This window comes from Nesoenas mayeri, assembly GCF_963082525.1.
Source record: "Nesoenas mayeri genome assembly, chromosome: 6".
NCBI lineage: Eukaryota > Metazoa > Chordata > Aves > Columbiformes > Columbidae > Nesoenas > Nesoenas mayeri.
The window spans coordinates 40,754,653-40,780,007 of NC_137545.1; positions in this window are offsets into that span (position 1 = coordinate 40,754,653).

Here is a 25,355-nt window from a genome sequence, read left to right on the forward strand (position 1 = left end):
ATGCTGAATGTTCCTCATATCACTGTAAGGTAGCTCTGCCTGCCAGCCCAGTGAAGGGAGAGGGTAGGTGGAGATCTCTCCCTGCATTCAGCACATGGAAACACATTGGAGAGGTTTTTTGTTTCTTCTCCTTCATGTAATCCTGCTCAGAAACAGTCAAGTCAAATGAAATATACAGTATAGGTAAATAAACCTGTATTACCTAGAATCTGCATGCTACCCACAAGCAGTTATCCAAACTTTATCTACCAGAGATTAAAATGTTAAAGTATGGATGATTGTAAACCATTTATTGTTTATGAATTCACAGCCCTCTTGGAAGTCCCCGGGTGCTGGATTTTGCTTATGGATCTCTGAACTAGCTGAAGGAAATGTAAAATCAAATGTAGACAGACAGCTCCCTCTTGAATACATATCCACAGAGGCTCAGGAACACTTGTTATGCTAGCAAGGGTGTGGAATAAATTACGCCCAGGAAATTTGCTCTAGATACACCTATTTTGGATGATGGGCTTTGTGTGTGCAATGTGAAAGCCCCTCCTCGGGGAGGTGCCGTCACCGTGGCGAGGACAGGTGGATCTGGAGATGTGAAGCCTTGCAGAGTGGCAGAGGACCAGCAGATCAATATTTAATGCGAAGGCTGCTGCAGCCCCTCACATGCATAATTTATTCCTGCTTTTGGGTACAGATGGACCTGAATCAAGCCATGCATCCAGTCTAGAGGGGTATTAGAACCAGATCCAAGCATTTCAGATTGTCCTCACCTTCAAAATGGGGGCAATTCGAAAGGCAATATTCAACCCTTTCCCTCCTCTTTCCTTTCCACAACACAGAAAGAAAACACGTCGGAGAGGTCTTTGAAATTTGTGTCAAATTACACTGACTTTCTCTCGTTGAGGGCACATAACGCTGTATTTCAGAACAGAATTAGGGCCCCAGAAAGAATTAAGCATTTCAGAGTTTAATTAAGGGCACTAACAACATATGAGCAAAGTCAGTCTCATAAAAGAGAAGTTTATTGTACAAATTGACACAAAATAAAAGCCCTTTGGGATTAAATAAAAAAAAAAAAAAGCTGAAAAACGCATTTTAGTGAGTAACATAGCTACCCCAGCTCATTTCAGTGAGTGAATATCTCTGAGAATTTTATTTTCCCTGACAAACTATTAAATACCGGTGATACGATAGCATGCAATGCTAGTATAACAAGGTATGAGCAAGAAGGATTTGCTTTTGACTAGTTAAGAAATAAGCTTACTAATTCACAAATTTATTATAAGATTAGCCTTTAATACCTGATAATCACCTTCGTCAAGGAAAATTTCTTCTCTTCAAAAAGCACATGAAATTTATAGATGGCTCTTGAGCCAGACTCGCAAGTGGTAGACAACGTTCACAAGAGGTCCAGCCTTTCTCTTTGAGCAAGGGAAGAAATAGCATTTTAACAGACTGGATACAGTGTGCAGCACAGCATAACACAGTGGAACAGAAACAAGACAGGCATGGCAAAATCTCAGATGCCTTAGGATTATTAATCTCTCTGCAGAAAACAAGTTTGATCTCTGTCAGCCTGTCCATTAATTTTGATGGAGACACTTTTAAGATCTTATGTTTGTATTTTAGTGGGCCTGTTACAGCTAAATACACAAGTAAAAATGCATTCTTGTAACATATACAGACAAGTATTCCCATTTTGAAGGTGATGTTGTCGTATAGATATAAGAACATCAGTATTTTCTGGAGTCTTGTTATTATCTACTCTGCAATAGGCCATCTGGACTTCAACGAAGAAAGGGCTCCCAATGTGTTAGGCTCATGCAAACATCTGGTGAAAAAAACATCTTTCCGCCCAAGGACTTTTAGCTCAAACTAATAAAAAAGGCAAAGTGTGGGAGAGGAAAAAAGGACAGAGCTGGGGAGGGGAAGAAGAGAACTTTCTACAATCCCACAACCTTTTACTAACAGATGCAAGTCTGTCTTCTGACTCCCAGCCTAGTCCCACTGCCAACAGAGGATATTGTGCAATTTTTAAGCACAACAATATACCCAAGCCACTCGTGCAACTTTATTGTGAACAGGTAAGAAAGTAGCATGAGCTCTGTTGTATGCCAGAAATTACTGTGAAGACGAATACTCATGTAAGCACTTGTTCAAAAGCTACAGGCAAATGTCAAAATTCTGGTACAAAATTCTCCTCTCTGGGTACCAGGCAGTCATGTCAGTTTGCATGTTCTTACATTACTCTTTGAAAATTGAGTGAAACAAGGATTTGAGAATCAGCACTTGCAGAAATGAGGACAGAAAAAAATTATATACTGTTATATATATATATATATATATAGTTATAGTTATACTATGAGATGCAGAACTGCTGAAGCTTCATTTCCTATGGATTTGGGTCCTTCATTGCCCTACTACCCCACCAGGTACTAATGTCTTCACCTTCTTGCACTGCCTCCAGTCTCTCCCTATACATCCTACAGACTGTGCCTCAGTTTCCCCTGAGCTGCTCCTTGCACAAGAGACTGGGAGCTCTTGGCTGACATCAAACCAGCAGAAGTGGTGCTGTAGAGCCTCATGTTGCAGCTTTTCCTGCCACAGAGGCACTCCTTTCAATCCCCTACCTGTCTCCAGCTGCCAATGTTTGCAGAACTTACAGGAATTTAATTATCTTCAGGGCTTCTACCTCTCTATTAAATTGGATTGAAATAAGTCAATGAATTTGCAAATGGTTAAGGGAGAAAAGGTCTGGCAGACAGGGCCAACATATAAGCTTCATTTCTTTGGGAGAGTTTCCAAAAAATTGAACTCAGGAAAATGTGAAATTTTGAAAAGTATAAATGCATGGACTGTAAGAAAGATTGTCTGGTTATGGAGCAAAAGAGAATAAATAAAGGGATCAAGTAGAGAGGAGGTCAGTCCCTTCCTTGGGTGGCATGGAGAAGGATCTTGGAAGTTTCCATGATAGAGAATATAGCCTTTCCAAATTGAGATAGTTTTTTCAAAGTCCAAACATTAGACAAAAGCTTGTTTATTCCATTGATTAGAGGTCTCAGGCTTAGCATTCTCATTTGTTTGCTTCCTATGGGTTTCTATGCGCTGGAGCAGGACTCACAAGTGGGAAAGAAAGCCTGGCCCTGGACCTATGAATTTGAGGCAGCTGGTGGTGAAGGTCTTTGGTGGTGCTGGGACCAGGCTGGGTTCGTCCTGGAGAAGTCACAGACAAAAAGCTCTGTAGGAATCCACAAGATTCATCACACCATAGAAGACAGAGAAACAAACGGTTTCTTCTGCCTTTTAAGTGGCAATTTCAAGCCTAATGTGACTGCTCTTGCATAAAGGTACAGGCAAGAGGCATTTGGAAATTATTCAGCGAAGTTATAGAGCATCCTGAACTTGAGCCAGGCAAAAATACTAGGACCTGAACCAAAAGGAAGTATTTTATAGCTTGAATGCCTTTTACCAATCAATTTTTCTCTTTGGAAATGCTTTTTTCCCCTCTTGTAGCTTAGATGAAAAGTTTAAAGTATGATAATGATGTAGTGGAAGCGACATATTAGGCCAGGTGATAACTCAGAATTTTAGATATACTGGCACTGGCTTTCAAACAAACATGGATTTGTACACGTGCCTTATACCTACAGTTATGTATGTAAGCACATTCTCTTTCTTTTTTTCCTATTTGTGTGTTTGTATATATATATTCGTATTCATGATGGCAGTGATATGCTCAATTAATTCGAAACCCACTCTTCACAGGCACACAGGGATTGCTGGATTCAAAGTCTGGCATTCAAGGTGAGAGCTGATTTCTCAGCATACTCATTTTAAAACACTTTAACCGCTACTATTAGAAGTATTTCAGTTTATTTATTTATTAATTCTGGGTGCCTCCAACCCTCCTCCATGAACGATGCTGGAATAAGCAAGATTGCTGGGGAGCTGATGCCCTTATCTCCCGCTCTCAGACTGAGAGCTACAGCTCCACAACAATTTTCTTTCAACCCATGGGTTGTAACAAGTAGTCAGTCACACCAGCTCTCATCTGTGATTTTACCTGCATTATTTATTAGCCAACAGACATAACTCTGTCCCTTTTTTCAACCCAGCTTTAGTGACTGTGGATTCAGGGTCAATTCACTCGCCTCTCTGCAGGTTGTGTAGGGTGAGGAGAGGCAGAGATTTTCTGTGTCTGTTCACCCACTGGCTCTCAAAACGCTTCCACTTCAGTATTTTAGGGGTGCCTAGGTGATTCTTAGGTATTTGTGTGTAAAAATATAAGTATTCCTCGCAAAAGGAAGATGCGCTTGTAGAGCGATGTGGTGCATCAAATGAGAAGGGCTCCATTGCGCGAAGGGGAATCATCACAGAGTCGGTAGTTCAAAATCAGTGCACGTCATCTGACAGCATTAATATATAAAAGCATCTAGATGAGGAACACATAAAACTGCAAGACAATCTGCTTGTAAACCCTGTGTGTACAAAACAGCCTATAGACTTTGACAACGGAGCTACTTTTCTTTTTGATAATTCTAATAGCAACTCCTACTAATTAGCTGATCTAATTTAGATTTGCATTTCATCTTTTCAAAGCTATACTATTACAAATGACCAAGGAACCTTGCCCTCTAAAAAGCAGTGATAATATCCTGACGACCTGTGACTGCTGTTGGAGAAAAGACTTTGCCTGAAAGGATTTCAGGAAGTTACAAAACTCCTTTACATGGCCTGTTGGATCTGTGTGTGATTTCCAGCATTACACAAAACAAATACCAGGAGACTGGTGTGGTTTATACAAGAGTTTATAGAGAAGAAATCCACCCACCAGCTCCCTTGCTGAGGATTACAACCAGGTCTCTGCTGCCAAGTTCTCTGTTTAGGTAAAGCATGAGAAAATCTGTCATTTTTTTAAAGTCACAAAAGGGGTGCTACAGGGGGGGCAGTGAGAAGCTGACAGCTCTTGCTGCTTAAAAGGCAGCTGTTCCTTCTCAGGTACTATTATTAATAAACCCTAAGGTAATGTTTGCTCTGAAATATGTCTAATTGAAATAATTTACCCTAACCCTTAGAGAATTATGAAACTGTTTTCATCATGTTCACACACAGCAAAATAATTATGAGATGCCATATGGAAAAGACATCATGTGGTATATGTATTTCTGAATGTATACTTTTTGAAATGGTTCCCACAGATAAATCATATAGCTAATTTACAAAGAGGAGGTGGATAGTGGTTCTTAAGTATGCAGTTTAAGTTTAAAATGGTTTCAGGCTGGGTAAATTTACAGTGGTGATGACACGCAGTAATTGCACTGATCACAGGGTGTATATCACAGAAGATGTCGATAGCACCATTAAGTCCCGCTGCATAAAATGGAGCAGGCAAATTCTGCCGATGGCTTTCTGCTATTGCCATGTGCCACCCCCTCAAAGCCTCTGCAGGTCCTGCATGGACTTGAGATCATTTTAGAGCTGAAGTGTACCCGACCAAAGCACTGGAGATGCTCCCCCATCATCAGGGAATCTCTGAGATGTTTCTGGTTTATACCTGGAAAGCTCTGAGCTGACACCTAAGCAAAGGGAATTACTCTCCCCACATACATTTATTTTGAGCTGAGCCTACGAGAGAAAATTTCTTAGGTTGTTCTTCCCCACTGTCCAACTCCTGAAGGTTTTCCAAAAGGTTTTACTCCTAATCTCATTCCTAGTCATCAGCATTATCATGTATATGTATGATATATCTCTATATTTTTTATGTATGTAGGTTTCATTACATACGGTAGCAGGAGAATTCTGTAGGGCACTTCTTGGTCTTTTTCCAGGAATAATTGTGGTAGATGATGAGACATCTGAGGTTCTCTTCCTGATAGTTAAGAAGTTTTGAAGGTGCTTTTTGAATAAGGAACTCTTATTAACATTTCTAGAAATCTGGCTGGAGATCAGGCTTTCTTGTCAGACTTCTGGTAGTTCTTGTTTCCAGATGGATGGAAGAAAAATAAGAGAATAGCTTATTACACCCTTTCTGTTTCATGTCCGATTTGAAAGCAGCAAGTGAAGAAGACAGAAAGAAATCTCGCTCTGTTCAGTCCATTCCTTTTATTTCTAAGGACTCTTTAATAAAATGGTTATCTCTAATTTGAGTAGTTCAGGTTACCCTGTATTTTGCCTGAATTAGCTCACCAGTCACTTTTGCAGTTATTTCTATGACGATCGGCAAAATATTTGAAAGATCTGGGATATACAAACTGATTCACCCCCAGCCCTCTGTTTCGCAAGAACCATAGACATGAACAGCAGCTGCATCGTTTATCCCCGATAACCACATCATTACCCTGCATTACCACTCAAGGTAGTGTATTTGTCAACAGTTAGTAACCAATGAGTGCAAGAAAAATATTTACCCAAATTCAACGCTGTGGCATTACATTACCCCAGCAATGCCATTTTGGGAAGATCGCGCTGTATTTCTGAGATTTGTGCTGCAGAAACCAAAAAAGCTTTGGCATTTCTGTGCGTGTAACACCAGTCTTCAAACAACCACCTTTTAGAGACAGTACTTAGAGTAATAATGTTTTTAAAAGAAAAATAAAAAATCAAATAAAATATAAAATAGAGGAAAAAAAGTTACATTCCCATCAAATAGCTAAAGGTGGGAGTTCCAATACCCTCACTGTGTGCAAAGCGCTGGGGACATCCATATTTGATGACTCCCTAATCTCCCAAGGGGTAACCACACATGCTAATATTTACTCTCTCTGTAGAATACAGTATCTGAATGATGTTGATGCATTAAAATGCAAGTATTTAAACTGTGTTTTCTGTGATGTATCATCCCTGGGAAGCTCCTGCACTGGAGAAGTAGCTTTGCGTCTTCCTCCTCTCTGTCATTCCTGGTTTTGGATGAGAAATGTGATGATCTTTCTTCGGTTCTAATGTTGCACAGCCGAAAAGGCACATTCCCCTTTTAGCAACTTGCAGTCATTTGTTTTTATGCTCACTGAAGGTGTATTGCATTTTGTGTTATTAGAGTGCCCTAAACCAAAAGTCACATTTTTTTCCCTGCGAGTTAGAGTAGATTATTATTTCACTACAGTATCCGAAAGCATGAAATAGAGATTTATGGTACTCTTGTGTTTTCCACTTCAGTTCATGTAATGCAGGGAAGGTAAAGTGTCTCTGGCTGCACAGTATCCCTTTTTTCTCTTTGGAGCAGAGTGTGCTGGGTGATTAGAGGATAGTGAGAAGGTCACTGACCAAACTTTATCTTCCACACAGTTTCCCACAGCATGTATTCCTCCTAGGGAACATTTTCTCAGCTCAGGTTATTTCCAGAAATGTTCTCAAACCATAAGAACAGTCCTTGCAGTAAAACATTTCATTCCCACTTTTTATCCTTTATCTAGCAGCGCAGTGTTGACAGCATTTATGTTTCTTCTATTGACTGGGCCAAGAACAACAGGATTAATGAGGTTGTCTCTTCATGAGTGCATTATATTTTTTCCTGTGACCTTTCAAACATGGGAATCTTCAGTTTTGCAATATTTCTTAAGGAAGGAAAACCCCTTCTCGCCAAAGCTCGTTTTGACGGGGACCGTCTGGGTGGGAGCCCAGGTTCTCATACACCTCCATGCGCCCCGTGTAAGGGACTGTGGATTTTGGGCACCCCCTGCACCTCTCACCAGCATATGGGCTGAAAGGAAATGGTGAAAACGCAAAGGAGGGGAATATCTTTGTTTCCTCATTTTTTAAAGAACTGGCTGGGGGATGTGGGATATTTTAAAGACTTTCTCAAGCTATGGAATTCTACTTGTAAATCTTACGTGGCTGCCTACAGACTATCATACTGCAGGAACTGCTCAGGAGATGGATGGACGCTGCTCTGTTAATTTTATTTAATTATTTTTACTTTCTAAAGTACTGTATATGTTGAAAAGGGACAAGCAGAGGAAGGAGGAGTCACTGGAAACGCAGCCTTCCACAGAACACTCTTGCGCTTTGTCTTTCCTATTTCTGATTGTTTTTGACACTGGGTAACTGGAACACAATCAAGATAGGATCATTTCTAACAGCAGCAGGACAGGGAACGTGAAGAATTTTCCCAAGGATGGGAGTACAAATATCTTTAAACACAACAAATAACTTTGCACATATGACATCTTTTAGCCAACCTCCTCGAAAATACATCAATTAAGATAAGCTAAATGTAATTAAATTTTTGCATAAGATTGTTAAGGGTGACATTCCCATTTTTGACCTGGGGAAATGAAGGGACAGAGAGCTGGAAAAATTCCCACTAGCCCAAAAGCTGGATCTCCATAGGCAGGTCTCTAAGCTATTAATTTCTCCTCTGAGTCACTAATTTCCCCTCTTTTTGGGGAAAGAAGCCCCACAAATTAGTGCTTTATGGGGGAAAAGATACGTCAAGTGTCAGCGCTTTGACCTGCTCCTTCCAGCCCACGGCGGAGAAATCTGCCTGATATTTTGGGGGAGGGAAAAGTAGAAGAGGTATTATATATATGTACACAGAAGTGTGTATGTGTGTATATATATATATATATATGAAGTACCAAAATAATCTAAAAGTAACTATAAAAAGAAGTGGAAACATGAAGGCTTGCAGAATGTGTTTTCCATAGGTGCGCAGTTCTGCTGCACATAAGAAATTCCTTTGCCACGTAGGAAAACCAGCACTTACCTGTTAATTTCAGGGGAAAATACAGCGTTCAGAGGATTTTCCCACTGAGCACTCGCTGGCTTAACTTTGTGTCCGAGGTGCAGAGGACGCTGGGCTGAGCTCTGGGCAGTGATCCAGGGGGGCCAGAGCTCAAGCACCGAGCTTAAAGCTCGAGACCTCTGTGTGTGGATTCAGATCATTCTGGGACTGTGAGAGTGAGCTGAACGAGACGTGCGGACATCGCCAAATTCATTCCTGTCAGCCCTAGGAAGGGAACAGAAACAAATATTCCTGGCTCCTTGCTTTAATGATTCAAATAATCCCACGTATTAGCTCTGGAAACAGGACAGGCTGCTGTTACAGTGCTTTAAGTTGAAAAAGTCATCAGAGAAGCTCAGACGCTTCTGAGTGACTCTTCAGAGTAATGTTTTGTCAGACTTTGAAATATATTCTCCCAAAAAGAGCAATACTTAGATAGTAAAGAGACTAATTCAACTGTCCTCAGGCTTTGGCAGTGGTCACTGCTTGCAAGTACCAGGAGACAGTTTATAACTTTTGAGCATGAGTGTCTTAAAATTTGATTTCAGAGCTTTGGAGCTTGCTGTCCTTTTTCTTCCCTTTAGGATTTCTATTGTAGCTGAACTTAAATGACCAGAGAGAGCACTTAATGAACCCGTACCTCTATTTGTTTGTGTTTAGGGCAGTTAGACATAACTATGATGGAGAAATTCTTGTATTTTGCTTTCCTATAATAATGTAGACAGAGGTCTAATTCTGCTGAGTTTTACCATGTAGCTAAAATAACTTGGGGAAAGCTGAAGAATCGGCAGTTTGTTTTCTGTCTCTTTAAATGATTTTGCTCCCTGTTATATACTAGTAAGATATTCTCATAAAACCCCAACTGAAAGTAGTCTTTGGGTTGTGACACTCAAGACATTAAGACTATTTCAAAATCCTGATACTTCAAGATTTTTAAAAAAATGAAAAAAAAAAAACGTATCTATTAGAGAACGGTGAATATATGTTTGTGTAGTTTGCCTTATTTGCATTTGTTGGTAATTAATTAAAAACCATGAGTTTAATTAAACTTGGAGTTAGGGGATTCATTAAAATAAAAACAAAAAGCATTTCAGTTTAAAAGTGTAAACTAATGTACTCAGTTGAGTGCAGCTTAAGGATTTGCAGAGAAATGCCGGCAGTGCTAAAACTTGAGGGACTGTCACACCACGCACAGTTAGAGAAGAGTTACTGAACAAGGAGAGCGGGTGTGCGTCTGTGTCAGCGCATAAATGTCACTTTGTAGATACTTGAATTGAAATAATAACATTTGCCCTCAGTTTCTTTCTGCTCTGAGTCTGTGGCTATGAAAAAACGATGTCCATTCAAGTCCAAAGGAAGCAAATACAACATAACCGAAGGTAATGTTTTTAAAATAAGGGACAGAGATACATGAAAAAATAATAAAAAAGAAAATAAAAAAAACCCACACCCACCAGATTAAAAAGTTTGAAGGGAAGAGGTATCCCTCATGCAAAACTCAACGCTAAATTATGCTTATCTGTTTATACTATCATGAAAAGTTCTTCCTCTTTTAGTCACAACTCTTTAGCTCTTTCTCCTTTGAGAATAGTGGAAAGGATTTGCTTTTTAAGAAAAGACTTGCTATTAGGAAATAGGAAAAAGAAATCTTAATTGAAAATTAATCCTGATGTTTATTAAACATTTTTCTGTCACCTGCTCTCTTTGATTCTCCCTCTTTGGCAGGACTGGACTTTTCCCACCAGAAGAAGGAAACTAACAGCAGAAATCCTCAAGTTTTTGCAGTTTGCTTTATGAAAATTGTCACCGAGATATTTCTGTTTGTGCAGTGGAATGGAACTGAAACCTTTCCATGTCCTCAGATTTAAAGGGTTTAGTGAAGATCTCCCGAATCTGCGCTCGCTCCTGTACAGGTTGTGCTGCTACATGTGCTGCTGTGCCCCAGCTACGGCAACTTGTGAATGGCATGGGAGGTAACGCCACGGCCACTTCCATAAGGTGATGTGCACTTGGGGTTGGACCACTACTGAAAAATGAAACCTCTCAAGAGAACTTCCTGACTTTGGCCAAACTACCTCAAAATTAAAATTTTCTCCTTTATTCTTCCCCCGAAGTATGTAATTTGGGGAGGAAACAATTCTAATAGTGGGATATAACACTCACTAAAAATTCTTAGTTGTATTCATTAGACTCAGTTTCCTATTAAATTAACTTAAAGCATCTCAGTAATAACTATGAAATGCATACAAGAAATGCTATATTACTTTGCCTAGAGATGCATTTTGAGGGTGGCTTGGCATCCCTGTGCAAGACATTGGCTGATAACTGCATACATGCAAATGATCAGAATTTAAAAAATAATAATAATTATTATAATTATTATTTTATTATGGTGCATCTTTGAGATAAGAAACCATCTGTGGGTGCCCATTTACTGCAATGCTGGACAGGAGGATCCCAGGCTAGCAAAACACCTGCATCAGCCAGGGTGCTGGGGAAGGTGGCCCTTGCACAGGGAGCAGATGGTCCACAGCTGAAGCCTTTCAAAGGAGACACCTTTAGAGCCCCCAGCCTTATGGGATAACTGAATCATACATAAGGGAGCATTGTCTGCTTAAAAAAAAAAAAAAAAGGAAAACGAAGTGCGTTTTTGTGTGTGGGTAAAGTAAATACGGTTAGAAATACATGACTTGTTAAGAGCTTTTTGAGGACCCCACACTCACAAAATCTTTTAGGTCATGTGTTTGCTTTCTGAAACATTTGGTGAGTAATAAGTGCCAAGGGACTATATGCGCTCCATCTGGAATTGGCTGATTCCTCTTTGTTCAATTGTTCCTAAATTTGGAACCAGCCGACTTGGTTTAAAAGTATTTTGATTTTCTTTAAATAAATACGGGAAATAAACATAGCCCAGGACCTTCAGAGAGGTACATTATTAGTCGTCTCCCTGCCTCCATGAGCCGTGCAAAACTTAAAGGAGCATTTGCTAATTTTGATGTTTCCTATTGGTTTATGGTAACAATTTGTTTGGAGTGGCCCATCATTTTTGTTTCCTTTTTATAAATAGTATCAAAGAAATCAGAGATGGAAAAAGAACTATTAGGTCATTGAATCCACTCCACTGCCAATGAAGTCTTGTTCCCCTACAGTGTATTTTTTCCATTTCTTTGTCCAGGTTAAACTTGGAATTAAGTTTAAGAGCCTGTAGGTCTGATGAGAGGTACAAGAGCAAGTGGAGATTTTACTCTTTTCTTCTTTCCTTACTGGACAAATATCTCATTTTCATCTCCACCTTCTCTACATAAGGAAATGGTGTGTCAAAAGATCAAGTAGGTGCTTTCTCTTTACAGGTGTTGTAGATTACTACCTCATCCCTATAAAAATTTAATTTTTACCTGGGGGAAGCAAAAAAAGGAAGAGAAAAGCAACACTTCTCTTATCTTCCCTGATGTCCTATAAGACCAACAAGTAAGAGTCTGAGACCAAAACACCTGCTTTTGTCCAGTAGGTTTATGTTTTAGGTTTATGTGTTTCATCCAAGACCTTTTAAACCTTTTTTTTTTAGAGAAAGCTGTTTTTAAGGCAAACACGTAACCTGACAAATACATTTGAGCAAAATAATTGAAAAAGCACCCTGGGATCACCCCAAATTGCACCAAACTGATGCTACAGAATTCAGCTGGAAGAGTTTCAACACTGAAAACTTTTTAAGTGAAAAGCTTGCAAATCAAAGCTTAGAAAGGCTGTCCAATGTCATTGCATTTGGCATACAAAGAGTTATTAAGAGGTGCAGATGAGCAGATTTGGGATCACGGCCTAAGATATTCAGGCTGAAGATGCTGGTCTGCTCCCATGGATTGGAACGAAACGATGCCTGGGGATGGATGATCCTCCTCTCCAATGGCTGCAGAGCAAGCTTAGGTAGACTTGCTTTCCTAAGCCAGAGCTGGCCTTCGTGAACTGTGCCTTACGATGCATTACAGAGCAGGATCAAGGTCTTTATCTAGTTCACGGTTGCTCAGAATTTTGTTTCATCCAACATTTGTTCAAAATATAAGGAAACATTTTCTTTCTGCTTCAGGCTTTCCTAAGGGTGGAAGTAGTGCAGCACGAGCAGATACATATTTTTTGCATGGCTACAAGGTCTTTTTATTTGGTTTAGATACACATCTGTAACTGTTTTACCGACTCATGTATTCATATATACTGTAAGTCAAAGGAGCTTAAGGTTTCTCTTCCTGCATTGAGTTGCAATCATTCTGTTTTGCAGGTTGTTTCCTATGTGTTTGTGTTTCAGCAGCCTAAGGGCTCCTCTAAATCATTATTCTGCTCTTTCCTAGCAAGAAGGAACAACAACTATAGTGAAAGATTAGCATGGGCTAGGCAAAACCTAATCATAATCTTTTCTGGTTTCCGTCCTATTCCAGTCAATCCTTACTCTGAGGATCAAACCTGTATTTTCTGTGTGGCTGAAGAAGTTGTGACCAAGTGTCAGCAACATGCAGCTGGACCTGTTGAAGACACCAACCTCTGGGCTTGGCCCATGACAGTTGTGAATTGTCGTTTTGAAATATAAGTCTGTGAGTATGAGTTCACAAGTTGCATCAAAGCTTCATGGAGACTCAGTTGTGAACACACAGGTTAGTACAGTTCAGTTCTTAAATGAGCTCTCAACTTTAAGGAATGTTGTACCATGGACTACTGGCTATAACTAATAGAGGTAATTATATATGTAATGCGTATGTGTGTTTCTGTTAAGGAATATTTAGTACTATCTTGTGATTTGAAAATATACTACTTTGTTTTCTTCAGTACCTGAAATCTGAGTAAATCTATCTGCTAAGAAATTGTTGGTAATTGGGATGATTTTCTGAAAATGTATCCTTTTCAAGGATTTTTAGATGACAAGAAAATAAATATTCACTCTTGTTCCCATAGAAAATTAAAACCTTGCCATTAACAACTATGGGAGGACAGAAACCCAAATTGCTGCATAAACGAGACCCATAGTTTCCAATTGTTTCTGGTTATTATTTATAAATTCTGAACAAGCAAGTTTGTTATTAGACTAGACTTACTATTTGCAGCTTATAAACCTTTTGGACAATGCATATGTTCATACTTTCCATTTTATAGTCTCCTTTCAGGAGACTACAGGATATTCAGTCATTTCATTTGTAGAAATTACTGATAAGTGAGGAAAGTCTTAGCAGAAGAAGATGAAACACAGAGAGCAAACAGAAATATTGAATGGTAGATGAAGCAAATCTAAATTTTAAAACAAAGGAAAAAAGTTATCAAAGTTTCACTCTCACGAACCTCAGTTTCTTTTAAAGGACTTACAGGCAAAGTCATTTTGGCAGGTCAGGTTATGGCACTGTGCTATAGTTAGAACTACTGACTGGTTCTGTGCTGTTGTTTGTTGAGATGACTAAGTTGTCATTTTTAATTAGCTTTATGCTCTTCTCAAAGGCTAATTACTTTACTTTTTATCAAGATTACTTGATTGGTAATGACAAGGGTGCCATGGTTACGTATTTTTAGAGAATTCCCCAACCTGCACAATTATATGATTTTCTATTCCCCCTGGATTCTTTGTGCAGTAAAGCCTTCAGTAAAAGTAATGGTTAAGAAAAATACATATTTACTATTGATATCAGTATGTCTTTTTTTGGCGGGAAGACCATTGCTAATGTATTTAGTCACTATAAAAAAACATGCATTTAGTTTACCTCTGTCAGTGACACTAGTGCTGCTCTATTACCTTGGCTGAAGTTACCTCAGGCAAACTGAATTTGAGATGGAAAGCCTTTTTTTTTTCCCCCTTTACTTGTCTATAGTTGCGCATCTTTGCTGTATATTGTGGAAACCTGGGCTGACCCAACTGAATACTTATTTCAAAATGTAGATATTACACAGACACTGACTTTCAGAGAGCATTTACATCCCTCTTCATCAGAATTTGGTTGAAGAGACATTGAGATAAGTACGAGAGGTGCAGTCACAGGCAAAATCTCTCCTTTCTTTGGCCACCTATGGATTGCTATAGTCTATTCTCTTTTGAAAAAGGAGCAGCCCAAAAGGTGACGCTTCTGTGAAGGGTCCCTCAAGGATGGGGGCAGCAACGGAGGACATAAATTCTCACCTGACATTTTTCAGAAATACAGTTGTAAACAGAGAATCGCTACTTTCCTCCTGTTCTGCAACACATAAATACACGTCAGACGTGTGGTAAACCAAATTCTCTCAGGAGCTTGTCCTGAAAGAGGAAAAGACACAATGATTTAGAGGCCACATCTGCAGCTCTTGCAGCTGCTTCAGTCCCTGCTGCTGGAGGAGAATCCCCTGCACCAACAGCCTCCTGGCGCAGGGGTTAGAGCAGTTCCTGACAAAATAAAAAGCCCGAGGGAACCCAACGCTGTTGGAAAGGCGAGGAGGGGATGTCCACAATGAGGCTTGAAGGAAAGCGGTCACTTCTGCCATCAGATGCCACATCTTACATTGTCTCTTCCACCACCCTGCAAGTGGAAGAGGATTCCCTGATGATTACGAGTCTTGTTGCATCCTTCAAAGTCTGTTGAGAGGAACATTAGGCTAGGCAGCTTCCTAAACCAAAGGGAAGGTGAGCATGGCAGGGAGATGGCACAGCACACCTTTGTGCTCGAGCTCACAAGAAGAGCTGCTGGAGGGTGCTCTTGGCTGTGAAGGCCTGCGGAACATCTTCAGTGATAGGAAACACATGCGGGACATCTCTGTAACAAGGCAGCTGAAGATGTGAGGATGTTCTGGAGCGAAGGCTTCCACAAGCCCAGTGTTTTGACGTTCTTCTTGACGATAGACAAGGAACATAGCAGCTCCAGCTACCACAGCAGTGCGGTGTGATTCCTTGCAGCCTATGTGTAAAAAAACACCTTCTTGGTAAGCATCTCATCTCCTTAATGAGCTGGTAACATATCTATGGCTTCAGCAATTAAAATAAGATTTTATTTCTTTTTACTTATGTTAGCAAAGAAGAGCAAGAAGTGAGACAAGTAAGGTAGACTGGAAACTACTGGGACTTTGGGAAACAGGCGTTCAGCTCACTGCTTCCTCATCTACAAGGAAAATAAAGATCCTGAAGGTATTAAATGCCTAAATGTTATGGAATTTAATGTAAATGGGTGGCTAAATATAGTGGAGGTCTGGGTTTAATCTCTCTATACCTTAGCTCTGCTTCTGTTCTGTAAGTATAATAATTCTTCCCTATTCACAACAAAGTACAATAATAAACACGTTAAGGAAAACAAGGTTCTCAGCTACTGTTACCTTTGAATGTGAAAAAAGAAATATCTAAACAAGACACTATGGTCATTTATTTATTGATTATATAGTAATTTTCAGTCCTAGAAAGAAGTGTTTACCTGCTTGTTGATTAATTGCTGGTTGTATTCCCCAGATATAACCAGGGCATAGTTTCTTCTCCAGAAGCTCATTAACAACAAGGATCAGCAAGATGGTAAGAACAGAGCTCAACTTTTAGAAATCAGAGTTAAAGTATTCTTTTCTCAATGCAAAACTGAGCCTTTTTCACTTTCAGGGTAACTTTCAGCATTTCAGCTTTCTACGTGGAGCCTTGCTTCCAGTATAAATAAATGATCCCACATTCCGTCATGATAACATATGCTCATGCAGAGCTCAAAATTAGAAGGAATATGAAGTGTTCTATTAATTGCATGAATGTTGATTGTTAAAATCATGTGCTAATTGGTAATATCTGTGTGCAGTAGGTTCCCGCAATATGTGTTAGATTATATTAACTGTGCTTGTGACTCAGATATCAGGCATTATGTATTTTATAGAAGGATTTTTTTAAAAACTTTGTGTAATTAGCTTCTATAGATTATCAGTGTAGAAAAAAAAAATAGTAGAAGACTGTGTAAAGGGCATGTGAAGTTAGAGACATGAGGAATACTGAACTCTAAAGATGCATCTGCTTCTCTTTCTCATGGTATGCTTTCCATCACACACTCTCCAAAGTAACTCTCACCGTGTTTGTCTTGAGGTAATTCCCAGAGAATCAAGTATGTGCTCTTTCTCATTACCATGGAGATCACAATATACATTCAAAAGTTACCTTTTTTGAGTGGACTTTCTCACTTTTCAGTCTTTTCTTTTGTATCCTTCAGGCTTTGATCCAAGAAGCATTTAGGTACATTACAGATAAATTAGATTATCACTGTACTCACCTATCAGTGGGGAAGTTGAGCATACTTAGCAACATGACTCTCCTGTACCAGATGTGCTTCCTCTCCACTACTAATCCCTGCGGAAAATTTCGTACGGATCTGGTTTGTTCATTGATGTTTTAATTTTATTGAGTGTCATGAGTATTTATTAAAATAGGCAAGGTAGAAAGAACTAAAGCTTGAAGCTAAATATGGTAAATTATGAGTGGCTTTAGGAAGCGTAATGGTTATTTCCACTCTCTACGCAGCTTAATGCAGCTTCTCTGTGGCGAGGAAGCGGGAGATGAGCCTGACGTGAAAGCACAGGGATGCAGTCTGTGATACCCAACACGTATATTTTGCGGTCATCCTCTTTATAGCAACGAATTTATTGATGTATTCGCATTTATACACAAGGAAGATATTGGCCTTTACTTCAACACCTACACTGAGTGCACTCAAGCCAGCCCTAGTGCTGCAGCTGCCTCTATGGTGCATCCTCCTCCTTAGCCATTGCAACAGATGCACTCCTAAACTTATGGGGGAAAAAAATCCAGTGCAAATCCATTTGTATTTCATGTGAATTAGGTCGGTTCTGTAACACGCATGGATATCATGCTCCTGCGCTCTGCAGAGTAAGCTGGTGGGAACAAACCATCTGAGCACCCCATGGTGCATTTTCCATAACCCCAGCAGATACTTTCTGGTGGGTGCTGGCTTTAAATTGTATATAAATCCTTTCAATTAGCACTTCTTATAGTGATTTTATTCTGAGGGGCTGACATATCTGAGGAAGTGTCAAAAACAGTTGTACTTGCCCTGGCAAAGGTTTTGCTGGAGCCCTTCCCTGTTTAACACTTACTATTACTTTAGGAGACATAACATTAACTCATGCAAGTTTACCTCTTCTTCCAGAGACAGTTTGAAAATAATGATTAAAAAAATATATATTTGAAGAAAGACCAGACAGATTTTTGTGTTTAAAAAAAAACAGCAATGTAAATGTTTCATGGGTTGCATTGAGAAAAATACTTAAAATGAAACTGTTCTAACTAACATAATTTTAGTTCATTTTACAGCGAACAAACTTGGTAATGACACAATGAATTAAAACAGGTTGTCTGAGAGGAAAAATGGCTGCAGTTTTGGGAAAGAGGGCATTTACAGAAGTGTCAGAAGTCTTGAGTCTTATCAGGGCTATTACTGTAATATCTGTTGATTTACTGGTCTTGAAACAAGCAAACCTCATGGGTTCAAGAGCTTAATGTTAAGGCACACTTCATCGGTTGTCCTGAGAAATGCAACAGATCTACGAGGAAATCAGTTTTAGCCCCCATCCAAAATGTTGACACTGAATCAAACAGAGCATGAACTATATTCACAGTTTTAATTAAAAGAAAAACTGACAAATTACCAACATGCTAGTGTTCAGAAGATGGTTATCTGTTATAGAAATACTTTTCCTAATGTACATGCTCTCATACATGAAATAGTTTCTAGTTTTATTTTATTATAATTGTAAACTATGACACAAATACTTAATCTTACCTATTTAAATAATATTTTCCAATTTCTTAGAAACTCTTCCTCCTCTTTCCCCCTAACTCTGACTCACAAAGTGATGCATTGAAGAGGATGGACAAATTTAGCAGATGAGATGACCACTGGAAATACGTGGAAAAACTAACAACTAAAAAAAAATAACCAGAAGGAAATAGCTTACTAATTTTTAAGATACAAAGGTTAATCTAAAATGACTACTAGCCTTTGGAAGGTTAACTGTCAAATTAAATAACAGGGACATACAATGGTCACTGGCTACCTGGGGGAATAAGCTGTTAAATTACTTACTTCAATTCACATAATTTACAAAGAGATTAGCTCCTTGTGTCTCTGCGGAAACTTTGCATATTCCAGGGAAGGTTTTATTCTCCCCATGCCCATGAGGACCTGGCTGCTGGTGGGAGCATCTGGGGTAAATGGTGTATGTTTCTGAGGAGGTAAGAGAAAACTGGGGAACAAGGTGTCACACTATGGGAAATACTAAAAATCACAGAATGGTTTGAGTTGAAGGGACGTTCCCAGCTCCCCCAGTGACCCCCTGCCATGAGCAGGGACATCTTCACCAGCTCAGGCTGCTCAGAGCCCCGTCCAGCCTGGCCTGGGATGTCTCCAGGGATGGTTCAGCCACCACCTCTCTGGCCAACCTGGGCCAGGCTCTCACCACCCTCACTGTAAAAATTTCTTCCTCATATCCAGCCTGTATCTCCCTCTTTTAGTTTAAAACCATCACTCCTTGTCCTGTCGCGCCAGGCCCTGCTAAAAAGTCTGTTCCCATCAGGTTGCTCTAATTTTCTTCAGACAACCGAATAACTATAATCCAAGTCATTATGTCCTGTGTGCACAGGTCCCTGCTCTCAACCAAAGCCCCTGGGACAAAAGGAGAGGGAAGAGTGTGAGGGATGGGGTGACTGCAGTGGGGTTTTGCCACGTGTGGCTCAGTTGAGCTGTTGTTGTTGAGGGATGGAGGAGAAGAGCCGAGAACTGTTTGCCGGGCAGGGTTCTGCGGCGCTAAGCTCTGCTTTGCACAGGAGCAGGAGAAGGTCTGATGCACCCAGGATTGAAAGACGTCACTAATTTTAATGAAGCCAAAGGGAACCGAGGACAATGCTGGATGCATTACTGTGAAGTGTTCTTTTCTCATTACTCTTTGTTCCATTGTTTCAAGCTTGCAGGAGCTGGCAGCTTGGGAGGAGATGTCACCACGTAGCTCGCTGTCCTCGAGAGCCGCTCCGGAGGGTGGCTGAGCTCCACGTAGAGGCTGCGTTGACCCCAAACGGTCTGATGTCTGGCCCCAAAATCAGGCAGCGACTTCGGTGAGGAAGGCAGACTTCTGCTGATAGCAAGTACGAGGGGCTGCTGCCAGTTGGCTCGTTGACGCTTGGAGCACGCGGGCGGTGGGAGAGACACAGATGTCTGACAGCAGAAACAACGTCTTCCCAGCGCCGTCTGCACGAGGTGCTGCTCTCGCCAGATCCCGCGGCTGCCTCGTCCATAGGTGCCCCAGCAAAATTCTCAGGGACTGACGGAGCTACAGCAGTGCCTGCGGGCCAGGGCTGGTCCCAAGGGTCACTTCTTGCTGTTCCCTTTCGTGGGCTGTGTGTGCAGTTCACAGCATCAGCGTCAGGGTAGGCTGGAGGCTGCTCGTGCCTGGCTGCAATGTGTTTCTCGGGCCATTCTTTAAAGGATTTTTTGCTACCTAACCAGGTCACTGGACTGGCAGAAATTATTTCTCCCCTCCCCTCAAGAGCAATGGTTTCCTGCTGTTAATCCAAACCATAAAAAAAACCTTAAATATATACTGTGAAAAATGTTATGCCTACTTAAGCAAGATAGTTGCCTGTAATAGTGGGCCATAAAGCAATCTGAAATGTTTATTGTCTGTTCCCCAGCTGCAGTTTTATTTCTTTTTAGCAGTTTTTGTGTCTACAGGATTTTCTTCCCGTTGAAAGTTTCAAAAGAAGTCTTTCCCTTTCCCTGCATACACAGCGATTATTTGCACAGCAGATCCTGCTGCCAGTGCAGATATGTACAAACATTTTTTTCCAAAACTTCCAGTTTCCTAAACTTTTTTTCTAGGAAAAAAAAGACCATCATTTAAATCAATAGCAAGCCTTGATATGATAGGTTTTAAAGGGCAGGCTGACTTCCAAAGGAGCAGATAGCGTTAAACAAGATCTCTTTTGTGGAGAAATAGGAAATCAAGAAAATAAAAGAGAAAAAAATAAAAGAAAGGAAAGAAAGAAAGAAAGAAAGAAAGAAAAAGCAAAACAGCCAAGGTTAGGGGGTGGTAAAGATGTGGCTGCTGGATCTCGCTCCAGAGACACAATGTGTATTTCATTGCCACGAACAAACTGTATCCAGGGAACAAGCAAATGAAAAAGTGAGGACAGGAGATATCTTATTTTTGTTGTTTGTTTCCAAAGAGTCCACCCCCACATAGGTCACTTGGAATTCATTTGTCTACATCCTGGACTGCACGTAGGGGAAAAAAAAAATGCCTGGGATCTGAGAAAGAGGAATGCGATAGGGCATGGGAATCACAGCGTCACGGTGGTCACCAGAGCATAGTTTGGCTCGTCTTAAAACAAGCAAGCACCGTTGGACCTCTGTAACACGAGCAAATCGGCCGTGCTATCGGGCTACCTATCAGAGGCTGAATGCTTGAGAAAAAGTGTGTGGGTTTTTAGACGGAGCCTGGGGCGTTGGAGGGTTCTCGGAGTGCTGCTTTCCTCTTGACATCCAGTACTACTCGGTGACCTCGGCAACAATCCAGTGTACTGTTACAGTTCATTTCAATAATTAAACAGTTCAGGGATGGCAGAGCTTTCTTGTTGTCAATAGAAAATCAGAGCTGCAGTTTGCTGGTTTGTTTTGTTTTTTTTTTCCCCTCTCTCTCTTTCCCTCTGCTGAAATCAGAATTGTTTGTTTTTAATTATATTAGCTAGAGACAATTAATTTCACAATTCGAACAAAAAAAATGTTTTGCGAGAAGGACTGGCAACTGGTAAATGCAATTATTATTGTAGCACATTTTCAAAGGAAGAGATCCCAGCTCCAACAAAGTCATATGTATAAAATTTCAGTCATATAATATAGTCTCAAACAGCAGATTTACTTTGCAAAAGATGGGAGCTGCTCTCCCATCTGGAGCTATGTTCTGTTCATGCCACGTGGACCCATTTGATACCCGCTCCGAAAGAAACACCAGCCAGCAAAATAGACCGCTGCCCATCAGCTGCTCCAAATAATTGGTTGATATGCCCCTTTAAACTTGCCTTATGTAGAGATGATTAATACTAACCCCCTTTTAAGTGCAGCCTTGCAACAACAACTTACAAAACCCCTCTCTGTGCAAGCGGCAGCATTTACATTTTTGCTGTTTGAGCAAAAAAAAAACAACACGAAAATCATTCAAATTTATGTCAGGGATGTTCTTGCAAAATTTCCTACAATTAAAAAACTATTTTTTGAGGAGCTGGCTGTGCCCCTTTCATTGCCCATCTGGCTCCCTCCCAGCTGCTCCCTGGCTGACTCTCCGCTACTCTGCTACCAGCGTGGCGGGAGCTGCTGCGAACTGGTATCGCCGTTGCTTTTTCTCAGCGTTGGTCCGCGAGATTGCTAGGCCACGGTCTGGCCTCACTTACACTGATTTACTTTTATGGGATTCAGTCAAAATGCTGGGGATTTATAGCACTGAGGCGAAGAGCAAAATTTAACTCTTCGGGTCGGGAGCGCTGGAAGCGTTTCAGGTCCATGGGGATGTTTTTCTACCAGCCCCAGTGACAGCTGTGCTGGCCCCTGCGCTGATACACAACCCGTTCCTACTGTCACACTCCTATTGCCTTGTCCACGCTCGTTTTACACGCCTCACGGAGTTTTTACCTTTTTTCCATTACTTTACCAGTGTCATTGACATAAGAATATTAAAGCGAAATATACTGAGACATCCCTTCTTTGGGACCCGTATCTGACATCTTTATTCACAGCGAACAGTACTTCATTTCCCAAATAGCTTAATCCTTTCGGTGGGGCAGCTGCAAGCAGAAGACCACATCCACAGAAGGACTTTGACATGGTTATGCTTAAATCGTAGGCCTGGTAGATTACTGTAGCTTGAGATAGGAGTTAGTGAGTCTTTGCAGGGTGCACGGAGAAATTTAGACATTGCGGAGGGAGAAAGTACAACTTTGGGAATCTAACCAGGCAAATTCTTTTATTCAACAGCTAAAGCACGTTGGTGGAAGAGTCATCTGCTCCTTGGCACCATGGTGGGCACCTCTGTGCTTGTGGTTCACCTTGGATCGCGTAAGGCGGCATCTTCATCACATGCAGCATCTTCACCATGTGAGTACCACCTCCATTGGTGCAGAACCCAGCTTCAGTGCTGTGATTTTCCAGAGGGGATCCAACCCTCCAGAGTCCTTGTTTTAACCCAGCAAAAGGGAAGTGTTCGCTTTACGTGGGTGTAGTTAAGTCCTTATTGAAGCAGCCCCGGGCACAGAGCAAATGCAGCTCCAAGAGAACTGTGACTTGTTACGGTGTCAGTGGGGCAGCCACTCTGGTGGGATGTGGGTGGTGGTAATCTCTGTTTCCATCCCTTTTTAAGGCTTTCATATTATTTTACATTAAAATAGTTAATGAATATATCTAACACAATTCTATTAGCTGCCTGCAAGCTTGCATATCAAAACAAAGTCATCTATGGACTTGCAAGCACTCAGTAACAGCTGTAAAAGGCTTATTTTCTATGTTAAAGGTCTAAAACAGAAGTTAAACCCGGACTTTCATTAGATCTGGTTTAAGGCACTAGGCTACAGGTCAGGTTATCAGCTTGGCCTTCAAAGTTCACATTTTTAAGTCCAAGTGTAACAAACCTCTCATGTAACAAACTGACCTTAGGTGGAAGAGCAGGTAAAATATTCCCTATGCACCAAAAATCATAGGTAGAGGAGAGACAGCTACCCACAGAGGTGCAGTCATTTGTGATGGAGCTGCTCTTGCTCTCTTGCTCCCCCAAAACCCATTGACCTGTGTTGATCTGTTCAGACGTCAGAGAGACCAGCCTTGCCCTTTGACTGTGTTTCTAATTTCTCTGCTTGAGCTTTTTTGGTGGGAGGTAGGGTGGAGGAAACCTTGCAAAGCTGAAATGATATATTAAGTCTCTCATTCTTTCCAGGTAACTACATGCCAAATCTCGCAATAACGTTGGCAGGCTCCCAAAGTTGCAAAATAATGAAGAAAACGTTGAGTTTAGGACTTTGTGCCCATTTTAAGCAACATTCCTTGTAAGTGCAATTAAAGCTGCCACTGATTTGACCTCAGGAAACAGGGAAACATAGAGATGCAATGGAGAGCTAAAAAATAGCCTAGAAAGGGTTTTGAAGTATCATCTTATATCTTCAATCTTATTCCTAAAGAAGAATAAATGAAATAATTATTATTTAGGTACCACGGTAGTTCTAGCTTGCACATCCATGGTAGGTCAGTGCTGTCAAGCCCAGCATGAGCTGTGCTGTCCATGTTTAAAAGCAGCTTAGAGCATCTTCTGGGGCTACACTGATTTGCTCTGTAGACGTGCTACTCACCACTTGTTGATGTAGCTTTTGCATGTATCTGGACTGCTTGGGAGGTTCCCTTGCTAGTGCTTGCACATCATTACAGAATCACAGAATTGACTGGGTTGGAAAAGACCTCAGAGATCATCGAGTCCAACCCTTGGTCCAACTCTAGTCTGTTTACTAGATCATGGCACTAAGTGCCATGTCCAACCTCACTTTAAAAACCTTCAGGGATGGCGAGTCCACCACCTCCCTGGGCAGCCATTCCAATGCCTGACCACTCTCTCTGTAAAGAATTTCTTCCTAATATCCAGCCTAAAGATAGGATTGACCAGAGCTGCCTTACCACAAGGTAGACTCTAACCTTGTCTGCAGGATGGGGCAATATAACTGTTCCAGAGAGGCATAAAGGTATTTCAAGGATACTTAAGTCTAGTTTAAGGTAGTTTAAGGATACTTAAGTCTTGCTGCCACTTGCTATTACCATTATTGATAAATGCTGTTATCACAGGGAGAGGCCTCTCAGTGTGAAAGCATTTTTGTTGTTCTTTGGTCTCCACTATCGTAATTTTTGCAGAATTTACTCGTGACAGATGCAACTTCCCTGTCTCCAGAGGTAGTGAAAACAAAACAAAACATATAGCAAAAACTTATGGAAACAACTCCCATACCATAATCCTGTCCTAACTATAATAGGATGAACCTAAAGTTTTTGAGCTCTTATCTTCAAGAATGTTGCACAGTAAATTAAAAAATCTTAGATTATAAGCAAAGAAGCCATCTGATCCTGGGAGTCACCATGGTGGCCTTATAGCAACCTGTAGAATTTTTATTTCCATGATTTATTATTCAAATCCCTTTCCACCTATAGCGCAAAGGAAGAAACTTCCCCTATCCATCCCACCCCATATTGTTTTTAGGATACAAAAGAAAATACCAGAAACACAGGAGCCCCTGTTGGTACCAGCTGAAATGATGCTGGTACATCAGTGGATCACACAGACTGTCCACACTTTTTTTTCTTGCCACAAGTCTCCAGTTAATTTCATAAGAAAGATCAGAGCTGCCTGAATATCTGTTAGAAACTGCAGTTCTGAGGATAAAATTAGTCTCCTTAAGACATATTGTGGACAACGAGACTTAAGCCGACTGCCATGGGTTTCAGCGGTAGGCTCAGACCCACTGAACTCTGGTTGTCCCCTTCAAAGTGGCACAGACAAAATAGACTGGGAACCCAGGAGTTTATAGTTAAATGGTTCCTTCTATTGGAACCAAGAATTGCAATCCTAATGACATAATTATAGTGCTGAAAAGTGA